Source organism: Canis lupus, chromosome 31 (genome assembly GCF_048164855.1).
Source record: "Canis lupus baileyi chromosome 31, mCanLup2.hap1, whole genome shotgun sequence".
Classification (NCBI taxonomy): Eukaryota; Metazoa; Chordata; class Mammalia; order Carnivora; family Canidae; genus Canis; species Canis lupus.
The window spans coordinates 37,824,054-37,845,543 of NC_132868.1; the positions used below are offsets into that span (position 1 = coordinate 37,824,054).

Here is a 21,490-nt window from a genome sequence, read left to right on the forward strand (position 1 = left end):
CACGTGGCCCTGACTCCACGAGGGTGTTTATCTAAGGCACTAGCCACACACCTCCTTTTTAGACTTAAGAGGTCCCTGAAAGTAGTTTTAAGAAAAAGAGTAAAAAGATTTTTTTTTTCAGTCCCCTTACCTGGTTTCTGAAGTCTCACTGTTTAAAATAAACAGAAGAGTCCCATATCGGGCAGGACTAGGTTTGGCTATCACAGACAACCCAAAGTAATACTGACTCAAATAAGACTGAATTGATTTCGCTATCACCTAAAAGAAGTCCAGAGGTAGGCAGTCCCGTCCTAATTTGCTGGGGCTCATGGGCCATCCTTGGCTCATGGTTTTCACCTCCCTGTCCGAGAGGGCTGCTTTAGCTGCAATCACCACATCTGCATTCTAGCTACAAGCAAAAATGGCAAAGGGACACTCTCCCTTCCATGTAGAGACACTACCCAGAAGTTGCACACAGCACCTCCACGTGCCTCCCACTGGACAGGGCTGGTCTGAGCACCCCAGCCACAGGGCACGCATTTCGGGTGCCAGATGCCCAGCTAGATGGCAGAGTTCTAGGACTAAAGACACAGGCAAACAGATGCTGAGAGATACCACGCTCGTTCGACCATAACCCCCAGAAGGATATGTAATATAAGGGAGAGGAAACAGAGCATGCCCAAGACGGCAGAGGACCATATCCGAGACACGTACATGCTTTAAGAGCAAAACTTTGTAGATGCATCTGTATTATGCTCTTAATGTTTAAAAAAATGCTGTATGCTCAAGGGGTACCTGGGTGGCGCGGTAGGGTTCAAGGTCTGACTCTCAGTTTCCCATCGGTTCCTGATCTGGGGGGTCTTGAGGTCAAGCCCCGCGTCAGGCTCCGCAGGCAGCGTGGAGTCAGCTGGACATTCTGGTTCCCTCTCCCTCTGCGCCTCCTGCTCGTCGTTCTCTCTCTCTCTCTCTCTCTCTCTCTCTCTCTCAAATAAATACATCTTTTTTTTTAATGCTGCACATTTGAAAATGAATGATCCAAGATAAATTGAACAGATGGAGTTCAGGAAGGAGTCCGTTGAGAAATAAAGATGAAAAGGGAACTGGATGACCGAGGGCAAAAGCATCTTGAAATTAATTCTGCCATTGTGAGATTTCATACTTCATCAGAAGCGGTGGGGAGCAGAACCGACGGCGTAGACAACTGCATCATTAATACAGGCGACGAGCTTGATGAACTTTTGCGGGGCAAACCGGGGAGGGAAAGCAGACGGGAGAGATGAGCATTCGGAGAGAGCACAGACGTGGAGCACCAACCCTGAAGGGCCACTGTGGTCGTTTTGAAGAAAAGATCTAAACCAGTGGAAGAGGAGCAATACTTAAAGGCACAAAGAAAAATGTTTATAAGCTAAAGGTAGGCTTTAATCTGCGGATCAACATAGCTTCCTAGATCCCGGGGAAAAAAAATAATAAATGAAAAGAAATCTGGACACATGCTGGTAGAAGTCTGAATTTCAAGGTAAAAATATGTTTTTTTTTCTAGTACAAACTCTTATTTATTAAATGCAAAATACACGTATGGGACTTTGTAAAGGCTTTGTATGGGACATTTTTGTCACAAAAAGTTTGTTACTTAATTGGACCTGCTTTGTACAGAATTAGTCTTGCTTTATACAGAAAAGCCACTTTGGGGCCTCTCCCCTAAAGAAGACAAGCACTGACATTTCAGTTTTAACAGACAATGGTGACAATGTCTCTACTACCTCAGTTGCAAGCAGAATGCTGGAACTTGGCTTCTTCACCAGTATAATGATGATAAAAAGACACACACACACACACACACACACACACTATATATATATATATATATATATATGAAACCATTATCTAAACATTCTACAGATACAGTGATTTTCTTAACAGCCAACTTTTGCTTTACCTTTTTCCTACAACACATTAAAAAAATATATGCCCATAAAAATACAGTCATGATTTCCTTATAAAAGTTCCTAATATTACTCTTAAAAGAAGTGGAATAGACTACCTTCCATGCTGCCACTCTTTCTTTTTTTTTTAATTTATTTTTTATTGGTGTTCAATTTACTAACATACAGAATAACCCCCAGTGCCCATCACCCATTCACTCCCACCCCCCGCCCTCCTCCCCTTCTACCACCCCTAGTTCGTTTCCCAGAGTTAGCAGTCTTTACGTTCTGTCTCCCTTTCTCATATTTCCCACACATTTCTTCTCCCTTCCCTTATATTCCCTTTCACTATTATTTATATTCCCCAAATGAATGAGAACATATAATGTTTGTCCTTCTCCGACTGACTTACTTCACTCAGCATAATACCCTCCAGTTCCATCCACGTTGAAGCAAATGGTGGGTATTTGTCATTTCTAATAGCTGAGTAATATTCCATTGTATACATAAACCACATCTTCTTTATCCATTCATCTTTCGTTGGACACCGAGGCTCCTTCCACAGTTTGGCTATCGTGGCCATTGCTGCTAGAAACATCGGGGTGCAGGTGTCCCGGCGTTTCATTGCATTTGTATCTTTGGGGTAAATCCCCAACAGTGCAATTGCTGGGTCGTAGGGCAGGTATATTTTTAACTGTTTGAGGAACCTCCACACAGTTTTCCAGAGTGGCTGCACCAGTTCACATTCCCACCAACAGTGTAAGAGGGTTCCCTTTTCTCCGCATCCTCTCCAACATTTGTTGTTTCCTGCCTTGTTAATTTTCCCCATTCTCACTGGTGTGAGGTGGTATCTCATTGTGGTTTTGATTTGTATTTCCCTGATGGCCAGTGATGCAGAGCATTTTCTCATGTGCGTGTTGGCCATGTCTAGGTCTTCCTCTGTGAGATTTCTCTTCATGTCTTTTGCCCATTTCATGATTGGATTGTTTGTTTCTTTGGTGTTGAGTTTAATAAGTTCTTTATAGATCTTGGATACTAGCCCTTTATCTGATATGTGATTTGCAAATATCTTCTCCCATTCTGTAGGTTGTCTTTTAGTTTTGTTGACTGTATCCTTTGCTGTGCAAAAGCTTCTTATCTTGATGAAGTCCCAATAGTTCATTTTTGCTTTTGTTTCTTTTGCCTTCGTGGATGTATCTTGCAAGAAGTTACTATGGCCGAGTTCAAAAAGGGTGTTGCCTGTGTTCTTCTCTAGGATTTTGATGGAATCTTGTCTCACATTTAGATCTTTCATCCATTTTGAGTTTATCTTTGTGTATGGTGCAAGAGAGTGGTCTAGTTTCATTCTTCTGCATGTGGATGTCCAATTTTCCCAGCACCGTTTATTGAAGAGACTGTCTTCCAATGGATAGTCTTTCCTCCTTTATCGAATATTAGTTGCCCATAAAGTTCAGGGTCCACTTCTGGATTCTCTATTCTGTTCCACTGATCTATGTGTCTGTTTTTGTGCCAGTACCACACTGTCTTGATGAAAAATATGTTTTTTTTAACCAAATATGGATTTTTACCTTAAAGAGAAGGTAAAATAAAGATTCCTATGAGAATCTGGGCAGAAGAAAAATATCGTTCATCCAGAAAGAAAGGAAAATAATTTTTTCTTAGATTTCTCCCTTGTTTTATTTGAAGCCTAAACATAATGGAGCGACATCTACCGAATGAAAAAGGCGAGAGCCAGAAGAGCTAATCCCGTGGGTGACTTAGCGGGATGGGGATGTGGAGGGGGGGACCCTTGTGTTAAAGAGAGTGATGCTCGCTTTCTTGATGGATCCGTTTATCTCACATTTCTAGTAAAAACTTAGAAGTTGGGGATAGACCGGGAGCCGCTAGAATATCCAAGCGATTTGTGCCAGCTATCATACAGTTGATGAGCCCTACTGCGCAAGAACCAGCGGCTGGAAAATAATGGTTGACACCCTGTCGGAACACTGTGAAAACCCTGTAACTTAAATAAGTGTCATCAAACCAAATCTAGAGCAGTGGCAGTACCACCACCCCAAGTGGACTTCATGAGTGTACAAGAACACACACTCAGTTTCTGAGCCTGTCTTTCTCCCCTGCCCTTTGACCCTGAGCAAGGATAGAACATCTTTTAGGCCCGAGGTCTATCACGGGGAGAGGAGCTTTCATGTAGGAATCACAGACATCTGAAGAGCTAGTTTGTGAAGTGATATGTAACTTTATGGTGTGGCCATTTGGGGGGGGGGCGGGGGAATGGGATCCAACTCCAAAGAGTTCTCCAAAGAGCCTGTGACACCCCCTCACCCCCACAAAAGACCCAGAACCAGTACTGATGGCTTTGTAAACACACAGTGATAAAATGATAGGAGAAAATAAGGAAAATATAAGGAAAAGATCCCGGAAATACAATCAACATGTCCTAAGGATCCAAGAAAGAGAAAAGAGAAGAGATACAATAGAAGCAATATTCAAAGGAATAACCGGGGGAAATTGCTGAGTTTATAGAATTAAAGATTGCCAGACATATCCTGTTGAATATTTCAAGATTTAAGGAGAAAGGAAAAAAAAACCCTCTACAAGCATCTAAGGCAAGAAAGAACAGCTTATTTTCTCAAGCAGTGGTTCTCAACCCCAGCTATGTATTAAGATCATTGGGCGAGCCTTTAAAAAATACTACTGTCTGGACTCCATCCTCGAACATTCTAACTTAATTACTCTGGGATGGAACCTGGGCATTGAGGTTTAAAAAATCTCCCTCAGTGATTTGAATGTGCAGAAGTCGGGGTTGAGAACCGCCGCCCCAAGGGAAGAAAAGTCATCCACTTCTCCTCCAGGGAACCAAAGAGCAGCAGTAAATGGAGACTGGCTTCCAAGCTGGGGAGGAAAAGCGGGATATACTCAAGTCAAGAGATCATTTGTAGGGAAGATTAATATCCTCCTGTGGGCTGAGGCTCTGAAAGTATTGCACTCACAGTTTAGAGATCCGATGGATCAAGATAAAGACCTCAAGCATGAGGGTAACTTGATAAAAAGAGATGGTAGGGAGCAATGGAAACCAAGTACACCGAGAGTAGTGTCTGGAAAACTGTCATTAATATCGTTATAAAACAAAACAAATGTCAAAAATCAATCTCCAAAGAAAAGTTAATAATGTAAAATAACAATCAAAGCGTAGAACTGGGGCGCCCAGGTGGCTCAGTTCATTAACCGTCTGACTCTTGATTTTGGCTCAGACCACGACCGCAGGGTGGTTAGTTCCAGTTCTAGAGTTGGGGTCCTCGATCGGTGCAGAGCCCGCTTGAGATTCTCTCCTCTTCTCCCTCTGGCCCTCCTCCACCCGGGCCATTCACCCTTTTTCTCTCCCTTAAAAAAAATTTTTTTTTAAATTAATTTAGATCTAAATTCCAAAGTACATCAATTAAAATTGTGAGCTGGGGAGTAAAAGCCTGAAAGAGTTCTCGTTTTACACAGATGATAATTAATAGATAGTCACGTTCTGAAGCTTGATAAGCGGACAGAAACATATTTCAAACTGCTTTTAATAACAAAAAGGTTCTCACTAATAGAAAAATGTGATTACAGCTTTAAACTAAATAAGAGCGAAGAGAACATACAGTTGGTGAAAAGATAGCAGGATATAAAAACTATTATACTGTATGATCCCATTTTTATGTACGTTTATATAACGCATATTAAAAAATACAAAAAAGAAACATCCGAACGCTGGTTGTCTTCAACAGGTTGGGATTAAGGAGTTTGCAGTTTGTTTTTTTATTAATGTGTCTCAACTTTTTCTAGATGTTTCATGATCAGAATGCTGTTTTTTGTAATTTAGAGAAACCCATGGACACCAAAGTTTTAAATTAATATTCATCTCCCTTTTATCTTCTGTGCAATTCCATAGCGCTTATTTACTACCCAGGATAAAAGTTCCTTTTTAATGTGCTTATTTTAGCGATTACAGGATTTTCAAAATCCAATCCCACATATTTTTGAAGACTAAACACCTATGACTATTATAAAGGTGTTTCTATTAACATTTCTTACTCAGTCACTTTCTGGAAGTAACATGTTTGTGTAAAATCTTGCCAAAAACAAGAATATTAAAATGTGTTCTGCATTAAGAAGGGATCCACATCACAAGTATATTAGAAGTTAACAAGATTTGGGAGTAAAACACATGAAACCAGAAGAACTTGGGAAAATGTGCTTGCAACTATAAATTCTGTAATTAATTTGCTTTACAAGTTCTTTTGGAGATGCGAGGCCACCAAGTAACATCTCGGATTTGCTTTTTATTCAGTCAAAACATATAAAAGCATGCATTACTTGTGGCAGGACTGTGGTCTCCATGTATTTTCCATCCAACTATCCAATTTTGATATGAAGAACCCTGTACAGAGTCATACCGTCCTTTTAATTTTACTTCAATTATTCCTTACTTCTTCCCCACACAGAACCCGGGATTTTATCTAAGCCATGTTTCCCCAGGCTTCCATAGCCTCAGGGTACTAATGGAGTCACATTAATGAGAATCCAAATTCCGTGGGCCCCCAAACTATCTTCCATGGGTACCTTCTGCAGGACCTCGATCGCCTGTCTCGTGAGAACTTCTAGATGCCCCTGGGTGTATGCTACACATGCCCCCAGGGTCTGCCTTTGCTGCTTGCACTTCCTGCTGTGCCATCGCTCCCTGGGCAACCCCGGCACCCTGCCCTGTCCTGAGTCCCACCGCCTTTTGCCACAGGGGAGGTAACCAAGTCCTTCCTGCCAAAGGCTTCAAGCTTCCGAGTGTTGTGTTAGGAAGCAGGCAAGAACATTTTATTCCTCTCTTGCCATTTTGCAGCCAGCCAGGTTGGCTCCTGCCTCGGCTTCATGTCTTCTGATAACCCTGCTCTCTCTTCTCTACGCGGCTCAGGTACGATTCCAGTGGGGCTTGGGCCTGGAGTGAAATCTAATGACAACCACTTCGCTGAACTCCTTCTTCCCTCCCCTCCAAAGTCCGAAGTTCCTTAGACTCAGCCTGGGACTCCTGTTGCACTCCCACTCCTAAAAGGCTACATGCTCCATATAAAGAAATGTTTAGTTATCTTCGTGTTGGACAAGTTTATTTTAATGGATTTGTTGTGAATAAAGATAAATCTAGTCTTTTTAAAATAGCACATTATCAAGCCACTGAGTTACCCATTATCAGTCTCATTCTCGGGAGTTATTTGTGGTTTCTGGACTCTATTCTGTGTTGGTTCTCGTTCTAAAGAAGATTGCTACTTGGGCTAGTACTGCATAAAATCATCCTGGGGTTAAAATGCATTTTACTCACCTAGTTAGGTGGCTAGTTAGGTATTTCTTCTTATAAATATAAATAGATGCATTGCCAAAATATAGGAACAAACAAACAAGAAACTCCTGGGAATGGTGAGGAAAGCGCTTGGCCCCTAAAGACCTAAAACAAACATACAAAGCATTGTGAAGTATGCGAATCCAAAAAAAAAAAAAAATTGACTCTATTATCTCTTAACCACATCCTTTTTAAGTTGTCTTCTAATCAATCAAAATCCTGTGATCTTTCCATATTAAGATACTGAGATAGAGATTCAAGGGAACTTCCTATTCCCACCCCCTAGCTTCACAAGGTCTTGAAAATCTGTGGCTTGCTTATTCCTTAATTTTCTTGGCAGCCAATGTTTTTATTTCCTGAAAGATCCCTCCTTCTGAAGCAAAATTTTTCTAAGTGAAACCAACTTCTCCTTTCAATTCTATCATTTTTATTTTTTTTAAGATTTTTATTCACTTATTCATGAGACAGAGAGAGAGAGAGAGAGAGAGAGAGGCAGAGACACAGGCAGAGGGAGAAGCAAGCTCCATGCAGGAAGCCCGACGTGGGACTCGATCCCGGACTCCAGGAACATGCCCTGCGCTGAAGGCAGGCGCTAAACCACTGAGCCACCCAGGCTGCCCTATGATTTTTATTTTATAGAATTTTCCCCCACTGAGCATCTTTATGGGAGAGCTTTCAAATTTGTTTCTTAATAATAACTTTTTCTCCTTGATTCTCAGTGGGAATTTCTCCTGAATTACTCTAATATACGTGGAGTTTTGTTGAAAGTGCTCTTTATAGGTGATATTTTAAAAAGTCAAACTTGTAGAAACAGCAGAATGGTGGCTGCTAGTGGCCGAACATTGAGGGGAAACGCGGAGATGCTGATCAAAGGCATACGAACTTTCGATTATTAGATGAATGAGTTGCGAGACTCGAATGTGCAGTATGGTGACTATAGTTAACAATATTGTATACTTGAAATTTTGCCAAGTGGCTAGATCTTAAACGTTCCCACAAAAAAAAGGGGGAAAAAAGGAAGATAACTATACGAGGTGATGGATGTGTTAACTAACCTTGTTGTGGCCATCACTTCATAATGCATTGATCTAGCAAATCATCACGTTGAGCATCTTGAATTTATACAACTTCATATGTCAATTATATCTCAGTAAAGCTGGAGAAAAAATAGTATCTTACTATAGTTTCTAGCACAAAAGCTCTAAAAAAATTTAAGACCTTTTTAGCTTTTGAGGTGAAACACCAACGAAAATATAATTCTAGGGATCCCTGGGTGGCGCAGCGGTTTGGCGCCTGCCTTTGTCCCAGGGCACGATCCTGGAGACCCGGGATCGAATCCCACGTCGGGCTCCCGGTGCATGGAGCCTGCTTCTCCCTCTGCCTGTGTCTCTGCGCCTCTCTCTCTCTCTCTCTCTCTCTCTCTGTGACTATCATAAATAAATAAAAAAATAAAATAAAATAAAGAAAATATAATTCTAGAATCGTATTTATTCATTCTAATACTTATTAACATCCTCAGTGCCAGTCTAGAGCCCATGATTATGGGAAGGTATGAGATTCTGTGCAGGGTCTCAAGAGCACACCATCTAGTGGAGGCTCATGCTGTGCTCCCCAAGAGTGGCCTCTCTTTCCTCCATCAGGCCAAGCGCAGTCCTTCCTGGAGGACTCATGATTCACCCCCAGTTCCGCATATAATTTTCCTCTCACTATGCTTCTGGACTCTACTTGAGTATCACTTCCCTCAGAGAAGCCTTCCCTCATTCCCACTCACATACACGCAACACCAGCTAATCAGCATTTCACCCTATTTATTTCCTTTAAAGATTTGTATCACATTTTTATTGGAAAATAAATTTCCCACATATTTATTGTTGATTTTCTTCCACTAGAATGCAAATTCCATGAGAGCAGGATTTTTTTCCTGCCTGGTTTATGGGCACATGTATCTCTAACATTGAAGAGTGTCTAGTAAGCACACTCTAGGAGCATTGAAAAAGACAATGAATGAATGGAAGTTAGATGAATGAATGCAATTAGCTCATTGCAACCCAATACGATTATTGCCATGGTGGAGGAGTGATCTGGGGACCTCCTTGTGTCCAATAATTGATGGGGCGGGAAACAAGGATTACTTTCTAGAAGGCATGAAAACATGGACTTGAGAGAGGGGCCTGCTCTGGAACATCCTGTAGCTTAGTATGTCTGGAGATAAAAGAAAGAGGGGAGTAGGGGCAGTGTTGGAAAAGGAGAAAATGGCCAGAAAGCCGGGACCCACCCTGAAAGGGTTAGGGAGGCCCAGGAGGGCATTCAGCCTTTATCCAGGGAGCGGTGGGGGCGCTGATAGTCCCTGAACAAGGATAATAGGTGAGGGAGAGAGAAGGAACAGGGACAGATCTGTTCTGGAGGATGCTCCCCTCAGAAGCACTATGGAGAACGGGATGGGATGGAAGAGCCCAATAAGCCAGCCTGGTGATTCAGTAATTCAGGCAAGAAACCATGAGAAATTGAAGTAAAGCCAGGATTACGGGAACAAAGCAGAAGGGAGGGTGTAAAATCTGGAAGCCAAAGCAGTTGCAGAGGGAGGAATCACGTTCAGTTCCTCAGGTAGCTACTGTTTCTCAGCAGAAGCTCTTCATTTTCTATAAAGCAACCCCAAGGCTGCTATTTTCTCTTCGGAGACTATACTGAAGCTGGGAGAGCACCTTCCAGGTCGGCCTGGTGGTTCAAAGGACAGCCTCGGGGGTTAGCCACTCCGACTGGAGGCAGACAACGTGGACCAGACGGCTTCGTTTAGGCTCACAGGTCAACGTTAGCCTGGGCCACTCATAGTCTGATACATACGGGAGGATAGGGTTCCTAAGGCTTCTATCTCCTTGTACATCAAAATTCCTTCTAGATAAGGATCTTTTCACTTGTACACTTATCTAACAAGTATTCCGTGAGTCCTTCCTCAAGCAATCCAGAATTTTTCTAAAGATTTATTTAGAGATTGATTGATTGATTTAAAGTTTTATTTATTTATTTAAGAGAGAGGATGCCTGTGTGAGAGCAGGGGGATGGGAGGCCACAGGGAGATGGAGAGAGACAATCCCAAGCCGACTCCCTATTGAGCGCAGAGCCGGACCAACTGACCAACCACCAACCGTGGGCCTCCATCCGAGAATCCCGAGATCATGACCTGAGCCGAAATCTAGAGTTGGCTGCTTAACCCACTGAGCCACCCACACCCCAGCCATCCGGAAGTTAGTGCAGGAGGGCAGCCCGGGGGCTCAGCGGTTTAGCGCCGCCTTCAGCCCAGTGTGTGATCCTGGGGTTCTGGAATCGAGTCCCACGTCCGGCTCCCTGTGTGGAGCCTGCTTCTCCCTCTGCCTGTGTCTCTGTCTCTCTCTCTCTCTGTGTCTCTCATGAATAAATAAATAAAATCTTTAAAAAAAAAAAAAGTTAGTGGAGACAAAAGGACCATTCAAATGCCCTGTGGTAAGTACAGTAAATAGACTTCCTGACACAGAAATGCACAAAGCAGAAAACGCACCCCCTTCCGAGCCAAAAATGAGTTCAGGACTGGGGGGTCCTAGCTCAGCAAAAGATAAGAATCCTCAAAAAAAAAAAGGAAAACAACTTGTAACTAAAGGAAGATAAAAGCTCACTAAAAACTAATGTCAGCTCAGGTATAAATAAATGCAAGGGCCTCCCAAACCTGGGCAGGTCCTGTTAACAGGGGATACCGCTTGTGCGGGGGTCTGGCCTATGTGCTCCTCTTTCCTTTCTCCCAGCCAGCGTCTGCGGGGGTCCCACACTCCCCAGTTTGTAGGGGACAAAGCCGGGGCTCCCGGGGTCAAACACTGGGCCCCGGGTCCCAGCGGGGGTGGAGCTGGGATTCCCGCAGAGCAGGGGGAGGAGGTGTTCCTGGCAGGGGGTGGCCCTGGCCCCCGCAGTCAGAGCCCCCTGTGCACCCCGCCTCTGTCCTCCTCAGCCGTGTCCCCCACGGCTGTCACCCCGGGGCCATTGGGTGAGGAATTCAGCCTGGTTGGCTTCTGCTCAGTCACACAGCCTGTCTCTGTGGGGACGAAGAATGAGGAAATACACTGGTGGAAAATTCACTCTCCCCTCATTTTCTTTGTGTCAACTCTACCAGAGGAGCCAGCCCGCCTCCGTGTCTGCGGCCCACAGGGACTTTGTCACAGGCCGCGGGCCTCCACTTCCTCAGTCATTCGCCCAACGGGGGGCTGACAAAGCTGGGGTTCCGGGCGGGCAGTCGTGCCCAGGGAACACCTACCTGTAACCACTGTATTATGTGGACAAATAAACCCCTTTCTCTTTTTTTCTCCCCAAAAACAGTAATCGGGAATGTGCGGTGCTGACGTTGTTTATGAAAACCTGGAGGTTGACCAGAAGCCCTACTGAGATTTCTCAGCAGCCCAGGAGCTGGCTGATGGTGGGGCTGGGGGCTCGTGTCACCCCATTACCGCGGACAGGCCTCCTGCTCACAGCAAGAGCCAGGCCTTCCCCACCTGAAAGGAGGCCCCAGTGGCCGAAATGATTGAGGAGAAACCTTCTTATCCCTAGCAGGAGTGAGGCTGCCATGTGACTCTAAGGAACGGTGAGATGACAGCAGATTTACAGGAACCCAAGTAGCCATGAGTCACGGGCTCCCACCGTGAACGTCCGTGTGTATGTGGGTACCTGTGCGCGAATCCGTGCCCTTCGGAACACGGAGCCCCGGAAGGAAGCTCTCTCGTGTCTTTTCGGCCCTCTGAGCCTTGCGTTTGTTTTTATGCTCACGTGGGGATAATTACGCCACCCCGCCTGGGTTGTTGGTGCTCAACATGATTATCTACATTTTGTAAGCCGCAAGCGCCAAAAAATATTAGTTATTATAATTTTGCTACCGAGGAAGAACTAGAAGAGAAGTTGATTTGGGGACAAGGGTGGGGAGAGCGGGGGACAGGGCAGGAGGTCGAGGCAAGAAGACTGATCTCTAAAGACTGTGGGATGCGTGTGGGGAGCAGAGCTGGGCCCCCCCCCCCCCGCAGAGATGCCTCAGGAGGGAGGAGGGAGCCTGGGGGGGGGGCAGGCAGAGATTGAAGGACGCCAATAGGGCCAAAGACGCAATCTAGAGGGAGGTTTTCTCAAGAGCCCCAGATGCTTTTCAGATGTTCCACTGCCATTCCCAGCCTCGTGCACAGATAGTTCCTGCTTGGCACGCTGCAGAAACCCGAGGTCAGGAGCCTCAGAAGCTGGAGCATAAGCCAGCAAGTATGAATCAGGGCCGCTCAGACTTACCAGCTTCGGCCTCAGTGAGGCGTGTGTGTGCACCTGTCTCACACGCACAGGCCTCAAGCCCAGGTGTGAGCTACGCAGAACCAACAAAGCGAAGGTTCCCCAGGTCACCTCTAACTGCTGAGCTCTTTTTAGTATTGCTGGGGTGATACCCAGATTTCCTTCCTAAAGGGCCAGTGTGATTCCAGCAGGAGAGGGTCGTTAAGCCCGGTGATGAAAACAAGTTGTTTTGGGGCGCCTGGGCGGCTCGGTCGCTTAAGTGTGGCTCGGTCGCTTAAGTGTCTGCCTTCAGCTCGGGTCATGATCCCGGGGTCCTGGGATCGAGCCCCATGTTGGGTTCTACGCTCAGCACGGAGTCTGCTTGTCTCCCTCTCCCTCTGCTCTCCCCCGCCCAACGCTTATGCTTTCTTTCTGTCTCTCTCTCTCTCTCTCAAATAAATAAGTAAAATCTTAAAAAAAAAAAAAGGAACAAATTGTTTTGAAGGGATCATTAAAATTACGTATGGTATATTCAAGGTAACAGATTTAATTAATCGTTAGGAGTGGCTTTTTAAGGCTAATGCAATAAATGCTTCCCTTGAGACTTCTGGTTGAAGTAGAGGGTTTCACCTCAGGAAGCATTTAAGTGTAAAGTATTCTAATTGTAGAGGTTGCAGGGGAGGGCATTGAAAATATGAAGTGATTGCGCGGGCTCTCAAGCAACTGGGTGCGACTGAGGCCCTAACTGGCAAGGCAACACTTGATATCCAGCAGCCCCCATTCAAGAAGGGATCTCGTCCCCCAAAATGGGGGGAAACCACCAGTGAGGAATCCCACCAGAGCCCATCCTCGCCATCCAAAAGCAAAGGACGCAAAGTATAATAAAGTGTCTAATCTCAGTTCTTCCCACCCGCCTCACTCGGAGAGCAAACACTTCGTGTTGGCGTGAAAACAGTTCACCACCCCCCACACACACACACCCCAAGAAGTAGGAACGAGGAAGAGCGGCAGCAGGAATGATGGATGCACCTGCTTGAGGATCACCCTCTCTGCTCCCCGTCATCGCCGCCGGGGCCGTGCTGGCAGCAGGGCCTCGGGTGGGTTTGGGTGCAACAGAGCACCCTGGGCTTGGATGTCCCCTGCCCTGGGGTCGGTTGACATCACCAGGAGGCGATGGGGCGACTTCAACACTGGCCGAAAGGGAAGGACTGGGAGGGGCTGAGGCTCAGGCCCCCAACAGGCCATCACAGGAACCCTGGGCTGACTTCCCCAGCCCAGCCAGGCCCAGCGGTAGAGACCGGTGTGCGGGCTGTGGGGCCCGTCTGCTCTGGCTCCCCAGCAGGCCTCGTGCGCAGGGACGTCGAGGCCCGGTGCGGCCTGCCCTCCCTGCAGGTCCAGCAACCTGGTGGGGGGTGGGGGGGAGCTTGTCCTAGAGGCCAAGACCCACGCAGGCGGCCTCCTGGAGGAACTTTCCAGGCTGGGCTGCTTTCTGAGCAGATGTCCACCCCCCCAGCCCCTCCCTATCCCCAGCCTTTGGTCAGATTTCTGGAGATTTGGGCCCATGTTTGTGGGATTGTCTCTATTCCTTCCCGACGTGGTGGCTGCAAAGATGGGCTTGCTCTTGGGTCAAATTTACAAGCACGTTTTCCTCCTGGACAGAACCAGCCACAAATATCTCCTAAGGGGAGAAAAAGGCTTCCAGATGCAGGACTCCAATGTGAGGGGTTGTTTTGGGGTTTTTTTCCCCTCTTTCTCTTTAGGCACGTTTAAAGTCTAATACTTACACTGGACATATTTATCCAGAAGAAGGGCCACAGTTCCCATGCTAACAAGGACCTCACAAAAATCTCCGAGTTGCAAATATAATTTGCACACTTGATCTTTCTCCTGAAGCTGTCGCCCCGGAAGCCTTGTGTTTTCAACCCCACCTGGACGCTGCAGAAGATACGAGAAGGCTCCTCTTCCTCGCCTCTACCTCGGCCACCGTAGCACAGACTGTAGGATAATAAAAGTGAGGGGAAAACAGATTTCTAAACTCTTGAACTCTCAGCAAACTACTTTTAAATTGTCTCTCATTAAAGGGCTACTGGGAAGAGGATTATAAATGTCAAGAAGACCTTTCAGCAAACGCTTACAACCCACGGCATAGTTTTATATTTTTAAAACTAAAACCTCCTAGTTGGTATCATTTTCTATTTTAAAATAGTATTTTCTAGGGCTAAAGAAGCCTATCGTTTACATGACCTATAAGCTAAAAGTGTCCTGTCACCGTGATGAGAGTAACTGTGGGAGACACTCAGCTCCCAGGTGGAAAATCACTATCACCAACAATTAAAAAAAAAAAAGTTTTGGAAACATAAGCTACTTCTATTTGATTAGGAAAACATTTCTCTTCAAAGTGTTGGCAAAGAAAAAGACTTCAGTCTTGAGAAATCTTTTTGGGCTGTAATCTTACATTGACTTATAAGCAATGGTGCAGACATTTAAAGCAGGTAAATGGCTTTAGCCTATTTTTATCTAAACAGGGCAAAACTAAGGTGCATATGAATCAGATCTGGCTTTAGTGGCTCTGGGGCTAGAGCGATAGTCTGCGTCTCTAACAAGCGCCCCGGGATGGATGCTGCGGGTCCAGGAGCACACGAGAATGCAGAAGAGGGTACAGGACTTCCCCCCAGCCTCCATTCAAGGGTGGGACGGTGGCACCCGGAGCCACACGGCCCCAAGACGGCGGTGAAGGCCCTGGACCCCCCAGAGCTCCTCTTGGCATGTTCTCACAGCGGGGTGGAAAGGAGTTTAATCTGTGCTAACCCCAAAACAGGTGAGTCCCTCCTAAATTCAAAGTCCCAAACTAGGTACTGTATAACATAATACCATGTAATTTAAAGATAATCATCTCTTTAGGGACACCTGGGTGGCTTAGTTGGTCATAAGCATCTGCCTTGGGCTCAGGTCATGATCCCGGGGTCCTGGGATCGAGCCCCCTGTCAGGCTCCCTGCTCAGTGGGGAGCCTGCTTCTCCTCCCTCTCCCTCTGTGCCTCCCTCTGCTTGTGCTCTCTCTCTCCCTCTCAAATAAATAAATGCTTTTTTAAAGAAAGTAATAATCTCTTTAAATGTAACATCTATGCTCTGATTATCACCTCTGTCACTGTTTTCTCCTACAAACACTGTTTATTTTGAAAAATTTCAAACTTGAAAAGTTGAAAAACGAATATAACAACTTTAAGTTTAGATTTACCAATCTGCTACGTAAATAGACATATCCGTGTGTGTGTGTATATATATATATACACACACATAGGTAGTAAATACACACTTAGCTTATTTTAATGTTTGTGGCCACATTGTTTAAAAATAAGTTGCAGTCTTGGGGTACCCAGCTGGCTCAGTCAGAGGAGCGGGAGACTCTTGATCTTGGGGTCATGAGCTCAAGCCCCATGCTAGGGGTAGAGATTACTTAAAAATAACATTCTTTAAAAAGAAGGAAAAAAAGAAAAAGAAAATAAGTTGCAGGTGTCTATTGTTCTTTATCATGTTGCTATCATTTGTCTCCATTGACTGGCCCGGCTACAAATCGGCTTCTTAACAGAGAGCTCTGTGTGTGTGCGGGAAACCAAAGCAACTTGGAGTTTCCCAGAGTTTCTAGGATCGGGCTTACAGAGGACAGAGCAAGGGGTGGAAATCCCTTTCACCTTAAAAAAATCTTCAACAGTTCATCCTTCCATTCTATCTAGTTCCCCAGCTCTACACCATCTTTTAAAAACTATGGAATAATCCCCGGAGACAGGGACTCTAAGATGAGATGCAAGAAAGAATGCCTTGTTTTGCTAAGCCATATGAGAACAGAAGGTGAGTTTGTTTCTTCCTCAGCGACTTCACATTTAGCTGGTGAATCTTTGCGCCTCTGCTAGGAAAGGCAAAGGGCCATCTTAGTCCAACGTGATTACGGTAATTGCCTACGCAAATATTTTGTGACATTACAAAAGAAGTGTTCCAATGTTTATTCAATCTATATGTACCTGTCTTCACCTTTTCATTCCAAAATAGCCAGAAATGAGCTCCCTGCAGGTCTTGACGTTACTTGAGAATTTCCAGTGAACCACCCCATGCATTTTCCTGACCTGGTCTAACCAGGACTTCCACGCCAACCTCCCCACGCGACCATCACACTGCTGCCTCCATGGCTTATGACCAGAGGAAGAGGCCCCACACACTGTGATCCTTTTACTACCACCCCTGCTCTGTACCATGCACATCTCTCTCCATCGCCGCTGAGCCACTCCTCCCCCATCCTGGTTCTTAGAAGAGTCTACATTCAGATAATGGTTAAAAAACAAATCTGAAATCACACAGGGTAGGGTCCTACCAAGACACCCAATTTACATTCCAAAACAGAACATTAAAATGCTCCTGCTCGGGCACCTAGCTGGCTCAGTTGTTAGAGTGTGCAACTCTTGATCTCAGGGACATGAGTTCGAGCCCCACATTCAGTGTAAAGATTACTAAAAAATAAATAAGCTTTACAAAAATAAAACACTAAAATGTTTCCACTTAAGCAGCTGTGCTGGATTACTTTCCTACACTCGGTCCTTCCCCAAGTGCAAAAATCAGCCGGATTTTTTTTTAAGTCACAAAATCCAGTTTCCACCCCATAATGCAGAAATCATTGCCACCTCCAAAACAACAGCCTCGCTACTTCTAGAAAGCTCTTTGTTGCATGTATATAAAGTTATCCCAGATCTCTCTTATTTTCTGCAGTGGGTTCCACTGGTCAGAATCGGTACATGGCCCTGAGTCTATACCTCCGAGTGGCTTTTAAAGAAACTGCAAAAATAAATAAATAAAAAATGGACAAGGGATTTGAATAGACACTTATAATAAAATATACATATGGACAACACATACATGAAAAGATGCTTAACATCATAAATCATTAGGAAAATGCAAATCAAACCACAGTGAGATTCTACTTAAACAGCCACCAGGTACACTATAATAAACAGAAAATAAGAAGTCTTGGTGAGGATGTGGAGAAGTTGGAACCCTCATAAATTGCTGTTAGGAATGTAAAATGCTGCAACCACTACGGAAAACAATTTGGTGGTTTCTAAAAAAGTTAAACGTACAATTATCATAAGACTCAACAACTCCACTCTTAAGTATGTGCTGAAAATAATTAAATATAGGTATTCAAACAAATGCATTCATACAAATGTTCATAACAGGACTGATCACTATAGCCAAAAGATAAAAACAACTCAATTATCCATCAAATGATGAATAAACAAAATGTGGTATATCAATACGATGGAGTATTATTTGGCCATAAAAGTAAATGGAGTACTGCAACTTGCCACAACATGGATAAACCTTGAAAACATGCTAAGTGAAAGAAGCCAGACACAAAAAGCCACATATTGCACACTTTCACTTATATGAAAAATTCAGAAGAGATATATACATTGAGATAGAAAGCAGACTATGGTTGGTTAGGGCTGGGGGACAGAGAAAAAAGAGGAGGGACTGCTTAATAGGTACAGAATTTCTTTTGGGGATGATAAATATAGTCTGGAATTAGATAATAGTGATGGTTGCACATTTTCAGTATACTGAAAGGCACCAAATCGTACACTTTAAAATGGTGAATTCTATTGTGTGAATCCTATGTGAATTTAAAGAGAAAGAAAAAAATTATGTTAACTCACTTAGTGGCTTTATAATCTTTGCCAATTTATTTTAATTTCTGTGTCCAGCTTGTTTCCTCAAGTGTAAAAGAGTAATGGTAGCAGTAGTTACCTCATAGGGTTGTTTTTTTTTTTTTTTAATTTTTTTTTTTTATTGGTGTTCAATTTACTAACATACAGAATAACACCCAGTGCCCGTCACCCATTCACTCCCACCCCCCGCCCTCCTCCCCTTCTACCACCCCTAGTTCGTTTCCCAGAGTTAGCAGTCTTTACGTTCTGTCTCCTCATAGGGTTGTTTTTAAGAATAAATGAGAATATAGATATAATGCCTCTAAAAAAATAAATAAATAAAATAAAGAAACTGCCAGAAAAGAAACTCATTTCAAATAAAAGAAAAGCAACATCTTTTTCCTCCTTGTTTTTGTTTGAGAAAATCACACTGAGAACAAATAGTGAATTAACACAAATGACAAAAATTTGGCAAAGTTTCTTTCAGCATAGAAAAGTGTCAGGAACGGCACCTGGGTGGCTCAGTCAGTGAAGCATCTGCCTTCAGCTCTGGTTCTGATCCTGGGGGTCCTGGAATCAAGCCCCGTGTAAGGAAGGTGCTCTCTGCTCGTGGGGAGCCCGCTTCTCCCTCTGCCCCTCCCCTGCCTGTGTTCTCTCTCTCCCTCAAATAAATAAAATTTTTTCAAAAAGAAACGTTTTCGGAGTAGAATAAAAGATAAAAACCCATCTTGATGATGTAGAGTGTGAAACTTCTAAGACTTAAAAAATAAAACTGTTAGCCTGTAATTCGAACTCCCATTTAGGCAAAAATAGATGCGAAAAGTTTGAAAAGGATCATATCCTTTTGTATTGGATTTTTACACACGCTAGAGAAACACAACACTAAAATTCCAGCCACTGCCTTATTAATAAGAATGCACACTGAGATGTTACACTGCTATCTCGGCGATGTTTTCTTTCCAACTGACTTGATCAACACAATAGCATAGTGGTTTATAAATTTGGGATAAAGTAGGACAACCTATCTGTGACTGCCTTAACCACAGCTGCTCGACTAAATGTTTTGTAGAATTCACTGAGTTCCACTAAATGGGAAGCAGTGTTTTTACTTTATCATGGTCAAACCCGTCATCTAATGCTAAGGCAGCTGTCATGGTTGGTTGGCCAGAACTCTAGGCCATATCTGTGAAAGAGGACACTTGACTGATCATTTTCAGCTAATTGGCAGAAAGCAACTGTTCACAGCTGTAGAATGAGGATACTTCTGAAGCAATATCTTTAACTCCTGAGCCGCAATCCATTAATGGTCACGAAATCAATTTAGTGGGTTGCATTCAGCATTTTTTAGAAACTGAAATAGACTAAAAAAAAAATTATCAACACCATAAAATAAGCACGGTTTTGTGAAACAAGTTTTATTTATATCCACATTCATATATAAATCATTACATGTGGATATAGATGTAATTTATGTATATACATATATAACCTCCTCTCTATATATAATGCACATGTTCCGTGGTTACTTTGAACAATGTCTTTCTCACTGTATGTCACAGTCAAAATAATTTAAAAGCCACCGTTCTAATGATAGTAGGAGAAACCACAACTATCAAATCTGTTACCAATAGAAAGCATCTTAAATAAATACCATCCATTCTCTTAGTTCAGCCTGGGATTGTGTTCCAAACATGTTCCTTTCTTCAACAGGCCAGGAAAACTCACAAGGAACCTATCTGCAAAACTAGGATGTCAATGTTTCCAATGTCTTGACCCTTTTACTCCTAGAACACACAAGAGAAATGATGTTCACGTGAGTCTGAAACCACACAAACCTTTGGCCATATCTGGGTCTTGGGTTATGTGATATTCCTTCAGAAATTTCTATAACTTCATTTCCTCCTCTCATTCAAAAAAGCACAAGGTAATTGAAATTAATGACCGTGGCTGGATACCGAAATCCACTCTAACACTTTAAAAAAGAGAGAGAAAGGGAGTAAATCATTTGCAAACTCCAATTTCTTATGACCCTTACTAATAAGAAGCATTACAACCATGTCATTGACTGGACGTAGTAGAGCATTGCCATAGAGACCCGAGGGTATGTATATTCATGTATCTCTCTCTCTCTACTTTTCCACAGCTGCTCACAGTTTTCCAACAACTGGCCAATTGAGTATCTTTTGCAGAGGACATCCAAGTACTAAACACAAAGCAGCATACTCGGGAGGTAGTATCTAATTGCTGCCAGAACAGGGGATGGTCATGATTAAGAAAAGCTCCAGAAGTTCATCAGCATGAACGACTTTACCTCAAGTCCCTTCTTTTCTGGCTTAAAATCAATGAAACATACTCATCTTCTTTCCTGTTCTTCACTCTCTTTCGATTTAAGGCTTTGCGTCAAGAGCAGGTTTGGGGTTGGAAGGTTTGGGGGTGATGGAAACACCAAGAGCAGATCATAATAGGTGAAAAATCCCCGTGCTTTAGAATTCATACTTCATCTGTCTTTGATGGGAAATGGAAATCCGGGGAATTAAAAGGATTGGCCAAGAGTCATGAGGCTTCCCAGTGGCAAAGACAGGGGAAGCGTCCTGGCACTGACATTCCCCCACACAGTAGCCTTTCTCCAGGGCTGGATTAAACTCCAGCCTGCTTGACTTATTAACAGTTGTTCCAACGGATGATAGTTGTGCCTCTCAGAGTGAGGAGCATCGGGCCTTTACATTTGGGGAAGAGATAACAAAGGGAGAATTTTGAGACATTAAAGAAACGCTCCTTAATTTATTCATTTAATCATCCCCAGTTTAGTCACAGGAGCACGGATATAAAGATGGACAAGACCAAGCGTGCTCTCACAGAGTGTGTATTGTAGCACAGAAAAAGATCATGTATGCAATTAATTATGAGACAATACTGGGAAGTTATAACGGTGGAACGAGCCAGTGCCATAAATGAAGTGGTGGCTAAGTTTGCCTGGGCTTGAGCTGAGATAAGGGTATGGAGGTAAGTGTGGGTTTTGGGGGCTCGTGCCAAACCAGGACAGCTGTGGAGACGAGCAATCGTGTTAGTAGTGTGGCTGAGAGGCCAGGTGGTCTAGCAACTGATTCTCAAACTTTAATGTGGGAACCTTACTAGAATGCAGGTTGTGATTTGGTAGGCAGAGGGGCGAAGCCTGAGAGTCTGCATTTCTAACTAGATCCAGCTGATTCCCCTGATGCTTCTCCACAGACCACACTGTGAGGAGCAGAGGTTTAGGGAAATGAGAGAAGTGCGGCCCTAA

At 43.9% G+C, this 21,490-nt stretch overlaps 1 long non-coding RNA gene across 2 annotated transcripts in view; it reads right to left on the minus strand.

Annotated features, from left to right (window-relative positions):
* Positions 1 to 3,139: 3,139 nt before the first annotated feature.
* LOC140622310 (uncharacterized) overlaps positions 3,140 to 21,490 on the minus strand; it is a 30,051-nt gene continuing 11,700 nt past the window's right edge. Inside the window, exons 3-5 of one of the 2 annotated variants that reach the window (XR_012022077.1) lie at positions 14,301 to 14,511; positions 7,240 to 7,362; positions 3,140 to 5,282 (exon numbers count right to left, since the gene is read on the minus strand). This is a non-coding gene — a long non-coding RNA (uncharacterized lncRNA). The remainder of the gene's footprint in view (positions 5,283 to 7,239; positions 7,363 to 14,300; positions 14,512 to 21,490) is intronic. The other variant, XR_012022078.1, reaches the window with a different exon arrangement.